The sequence below is a fragment of the Eleutherodactylus coqui genome, chromosome 2 (genome assembly GCF_035609145.1).
Source record: "Eleutherodactylus coqui strain aEleCoq1 chromosome 2, aEleCoq1.hap1, whole genome shotgun sequence".
NCBI lineage: Eukaryota > Metazoa > Chordata > Amphibia > Anura > Eleutherodactylidae > Eleutherodactylus > Eleutherodactylus coqui.
Genome location: NC_089838.1, coordinates 103,584,970 through 103,591,344, shown reverse-complemented (window position 1 = coordinate 103,591,344; position 6,375 = coordinate 103,584,970).

Genomic DNA, 6,375 nt, shown 5'->3' with positions numbered 1-6,375 from the left:
TTAGGGTACATATGGATTATTGGTTGTTTATCGCATTGGTTTGTGTTCAGTAAATGTGGAGTTTGGTAGTTTTAGGCCTTACTAGAGTGATATCTCGATCGGTGCAAAGTTTTGTGCAGCTGAACTTTAGCCATACCAATCTGTATTTAGGGTTAGGTGGTCTGTTGTGAGACTTGTGTTCACTTAGAACTTTACATGGTCATTCTATCATTTTTAGTTCTACTTTAGGCCTATTTTATACAGCAATATTTTTGGTCTGTGTTCGCTACAGTAAACCCCACATCTGAGAAAAGCTTAGGGCCTATTAGATCTAAGGATCTTTCTACCCAACAGCAGTCCCAACGATTATCGTTCTTGTGCTTTCACAAAGGAGCGAGGATCACTCAGTGAATGGAGATGGAGCAGGTCGGAGATCGTTCCATCATCTGCCTCCATTTACAGTAAACATACGGTCTGATCGGCGTTTGCCTGCAGAAACTGAACAACTAACGAATTATCGCTGAGTCGCTGCTGGCATTTAAACTGAACAATTACCGTGCAGATTCCCCGGATCCAGTGAGAATCTGAATAATAGTCGTTCGGTGCAAAAGAGTCCGAAGACCTTGACATGTATATCCAAATCATTCATTGATATAGGTTGGTTTTAAAAAAAAGTCTAAAAAAATGTTTATTTACCACTAGGGTGAATATATATATATATATATATATATATATATATATATATATATATATATATATATATATATATATATATATAATATTTTTTATTTTTTTTTCATTTCTTCTGTAGTTTTAATCCCAGAAAACAGAGGTATGAAAATGCTGTTCACAACACAGACTGAAAATAAGGCAGTGTAAAAAGCCCTTAAACTAAGTTCATGCTTTGCCCAGCATGTATACCATTGGCAAGTACAAGCACTTTTATGGGACAAACCCAGCCGAAGCCTTATGTCATGTTTCTTGGATACATGTGAGAACCGCCATTGATTTTCAGAATGAAAGGACTCTACAGAACTATTAAACCTTTTGGCATCGGCCCAAGATTTGTATTAAACACACACCATGAAGAAAATTCCATTGATTGGTCACAGCATGCTTACAAGCTTGTTCTAGAATCCTATCATTCTGGATATTAATGGTAGTTCGAGATCACAGGGTTCATCAAGATAGTGATCTTGCATATTCCCTACAGCTGGATTTTGTCTTTAAAGTAGCACTCCAGCAATTTTTTTTTTGGCATATGTGATTCTAAGCGAACAGCAGTATTCTAACACTGTAGTTTGTTTAACGCAAGTTGAATTGCATTGATACATTATGGCTCTGTGTGTCATGTGATTCTCAGTCTGACCAATCAAGAGCTTGCTTTCCGCTGTAGACAGGAGGTCAGTCTCCGCAGTTTGTGCACAACTTGATGAACTACAGGGCTATCCAATGTCCCTACTGGCTATGAGATCCCATCCTACCAGGCTCTGCCCTTATTGTTCCTCTGTGACCCCCCCCCCCCCTCATGTATAGAGTATAGCTGAAGATATAATTTCTGCCTTATCTAAGAGACTAGGAGGGCAGTGATATAAGAGACAGTAGAGTCCCTGCAATGACAAGTTGCAGAGTTCTACAACTTCCCTTATTTTTCCTACCACCTGTCTGAGTTCTATGAGATGCAGCTAACCCTGCTCTTCCCTGCCTCCTGCTTGTAAGAGCCGACAGTGAGGAACCAATCCATACCATGAAGGAGGCAGGCAGAGCCGTCTGAAGTTGCATCATTGAGGACTAGTGCAGTGTGAGGAAACTGAAGAGTCAGAGGCATGATGGGGATTGTAGGCTGCAGAGCTTCACATGAGACTGCATTAGGGAAGAAGGTGCATGTCTCCTATGATACAGCAACTAAGAGGCATCCAAAAGAACCTTAAATACGTCAAAAATTGCTGGAGTGCTTCATGCATTTGCCAATTGGTAAGCGAGAATACAATAGTTTCAGTTTGAGATCTCCTTCATGTCCCATGTTGTGTTTAGTACCGCAGTTGATGACATCACCTGATCTATTGATACCAAAACCTACTGCACTCATTTTTTATTTTATTTATTTTTTGTTTCGTTTTACAGAGCCTGTTGTTTTTAGGGTTTGTGGTGGTAACAATTTCTGACCCAGAACCCACCATGTTTGCTAGATGCAGGATAAAAGTTTGTTAATGCTAAGCTGGTACAGAGAGAGCGCTGGCCATATATAGTGCACTATCACAAGATCACAATACCAGATATTTCCGGAAACTATTTCCCAACGCATTATCAATGCAAATCTTCATGTTCCATTGCAGGCAGTGGGCATTACAGTTCTCTTTTCTACATATAAACAAGCAATTGATAATTAGTAACCGTAAACGATAGCATGACTTATGATGCAGATGCTACACCGCATGTGATGGGTTCAATTGCAGTAAAAGATCATATGTTTGTGAAATGGTCAGGAAGAAAATCACACATTGTATGGCCCATTTGTAGACCTGTCAAGCCTTCTATGTTACCCTACCGGAGGGCAGGAGAGGATAGAGGGAGAGATGCTGAGCTCAGAACTATGATGTGTTCTAGAAGTAACTCTTTGGTTGGACTCACAGGCTTTCTAAGTGTTCCGGTAGCGTCTTATCGGCTTTCTTTACAGGAAAACACTGAATCAAACGGTTCTATACATGAGTCCTACCTCTCAACCTCTATCCTTTGCTGTTAGATAGGATGGCATAGATTGGTGTTTCTCAAGTATCCCCAACAGGTCACGATTTGAGGAGATCCTGTAGAGAGAACATCTGTGGGCGCTTACCATAATTACATGACTTTTGCAATACTAACGAAATCATGACCTGTTTGGAGATACTTTGGAGTTGAGAAGCGCTGGTATAGATGGTCTGACGAAGCCACTGTATGTGACCACCTCCGTTGTTATGTCTGTGGATACAAGTTATGTAAACTGGCCTTGCTGCTTTTTCAGTGTTGTAATCTGGTAAAGAATATATATGTGTATACATATAAGACAGATCTCGGCTCTGATTTTAATGGAGACCTAACAGGCATGCCCAGCCACTTGTATTGGGAGTTGTGGAGACCTGAGCTCACTCCTATCTAGGTTAGACTTATGGACGCCAACCTTCCATTCAAATTGGTAGATTGCTTGATAGAAAAATTGATTTAACTTCAGCAAGTTTAAAGGGGTCGTCTTTGAAAAGAACTTATTCCTTAGCTACAGCAAAAGGATAAGTATGTGATTTGGGGGGTCCAACTGCTGGGATACTACCAGTCATGAGAATGGGGGTCTTGAATATCCCATGAATGAACGGAGCAGTGGTCATTCATACACACTATCGCTCTATTCTTTTCTACGGGACTGCTGGAGATGGAGTAAAAGCGCTTTATCTCCAGTTGTCCCTTTGAAATGAATGCAAGGGTATTGCGCAAGTATAACCTTCGCTCCATTCATTGAGGGGTATCCCAGTTAGATACCTATTGGCTTGGGGAGAAGTTCTTTTCATTGAGCAACCCCTTTAAGTCCTAGTTTGCGTCTCCATTGTACTGTATTTCCAATTGGTGTAAGCAGCAAATACTGAAAGTCCCAGCCAGTTTTCAGATCTCACGTTGAACTGTCATGTTCTAACGTGTGTGTGCCTCCTTGCCCACAAACTGAAGAAGCCCTCTTCAGTAGCTGCTACATTAATGCCCAACTGTGTTTTGGGAGGTGCTTCTATTCTTTTGCACTTGTTTTCCGATAGAAGGCCAGATCCTTCCTCATGACATTTCTGTTTTAACTTATTGGTGATTACATTTGGAAGTTGGTGGAACTTTTGGAGTGCCTTATAACCAACTGGTGTTGCTTCCTGGCTTGCTTCCTCCAAATCTGCTTTTGAGTAAAAAGCTTTCTTTGGTAATATACAGATTTCTTGAGTATATGTTCTCTCGCTTTTTTTCATATCCTTCTTGCCACAGAGGGCAAATGGATTGACATTCATCTTCCGATGTTTGTCAGTGCAGCGCACAATTACAATGCCAAAACCCTTGACCATGTATAACTGCTAGAGGGTATTCTAATGTACTGTATATTTCAACCCTTCTCTGCTGTAAGATCACCCCAAGCCATTTCAGTAGTAAAGTGTAACTTCAAAACACACCTTCCACAGATCCTATACTTTGGACAAACATAGGGCTACGAAAGGGTCCTTTTACATGGGCAGATTATTGTCTGCAATGAGCGCCAATCAACCATATAGCAAGTCGATGGCACTTGTTACCAACCACCGTTTTTGTATGGTGGTACAGTTGTTCATAAGATCCAGTTGACCTTCAATAATGGCCACACATGAGTGGACGTGCCACTGATAACTATCATTTTTGCACCCGCATAAAACATATGACAAATGAGCGTTTTTGCTGTTCGATTGGAGGCCATGTTAGGCAGTAATTGGAATTAGTATTTCAATATACAGTCATTTGTCCAATCATCCGCCTGTGTAAAAGGCCCAAAATAAAACACTCCAACCATCTGACAAACTCTGCTACCTACGCTTGTGTCTACACAATTAAAGTTGCTCTTATGTCCTTAAAAGCACAAACGACTCAGGAAACTCGATAACACAATTCAATATTTTGTGGACTCTTCCCACTAGGTATGATACTTGTCACATATATTGTTTTAAGGGAAACCTGCATAGCTTGATGTTTAAGAAACCTAAGGGGTGTAATGTATCCTAGATTGCTGTTGGACTGGAATGAGAAGTTTGACTCTGCTGCATTGGTTTCCTCAGTTATGGCTCACTTATGATAGTGATGGTGTTGATATAACTTGCAATTGCTGTGTTTTTTTGTTTTTGTGGTTGCCTTGTAGAGAGTCTTGGAGTTATTCATGCTTCATATAAAAAAGGATTAGTTAAAAAGTAATGCATTGTTTGGTATGTGCGACCATCATGAGTAAGGAAATACATTTACTTTCTCTTTGTGTATGCTGTAGGGAATTCGTAGCTGAAATTTTGCCAAAATTTTTGACCTTATGTATCCACATGGTATCGGATAAAAATGTCCTGACTTTCCACAGCAACCCACTAAGAGTGTATGGTGCATTTCTCCAGCACAGGCTAAAAAGTGGAGCAGAACTCTGGTAGCTGTGTAGAGCCATGTTGCTCAGATATTTTAAAGGGATTGTCAAGGCTGAAATATTTTTTAATTTTTTTAAATTTATTTATTTTTTTAAATCTGCCCAGAGTGTGGCACAAACGTGAGAGAAGAGCTAATCCTCAGACCTCATTTTTTTTTTCTTCTCCTCCCTCACTCACTCCTGGCCTCTGTTGCCCTCTTCTTCCTTTCAATGGTGTCACGATACCTTTCAATGATGTACTGTGTTGAGACGTCTCTTACATTGGATGACTGTCCGGCGCTTAGGCACCTGATAGTCATCCCAGTGATGATCACTTCTGTGAATCGAGGCAGAAGGGACTGGAGATCTCTTCCGGCCACCCGCCTCCATGTACTGTAAAGAGGCAGTTGCTCATAGATGAACGACTGCCTGTTTACACAGGCCAATCGACGTTTGATTTTTATGCGTGCAGAAACTCAACGGCAAACGCATTATCACTTGTAACTCAGTCCGCACTTATGCTGAACAGTTATTAGGTTTCCCAGATTCCAGTGAGAATCGGAACGATAATCGTTCAATGTCAAAGAGCCTTTGGCTGCTGCATCATGGAGCATTGGTGATCAAGTAAGAGGAGTATGTCGTTTTCTTATGTTTGCGCCACATTCTGAGGTATTAAACTTTTTTTTTTCTGCCTGGGTAACCCTTTTAACACGAGGCTCAAGGATCATGTTGAGCAATCGGTTATAATACAACCTGGTAACTCTATGGATACATGACTACAGCAATCTTATATCTGTGTGGTCTTTTTGCGCCTGGATACATAAGGGCAATTGTTTTGCCTGTGTGATAGCAGAAGGGTTGACTTTTGAGCAGAACCTTGCACCCTCTCATTTCTTCTCCCCATCCAACTAGCCCTCTCGGTATTTACCAGCTACATTTCGCATCGTTCTCCGGTCTCTGGATGGCCATGCAGTGTTATCGCCAGCTTGTTTAGAGCGCAGGCTTTATTAGGTTTTGTTGAGGTTTTTCCAACTGACACTTTTATTTCGTAAGTATTTATGTGTATGTCAGATAAGCACTTTGTTTAAAAGGAACTAGATTTGTTTTACATAAATTTATATATATATTCAGATATATATAGTTTCCTGCCATTTGCTGCTAACTCTGGACTGCTCTGTACGCTGCAGCAATACTTGATATAAGATACATGCCGCTGGCAGTTAAGATACAGAGGGACGTTTAAGCCTCAGGTTAGGTTGAACTCA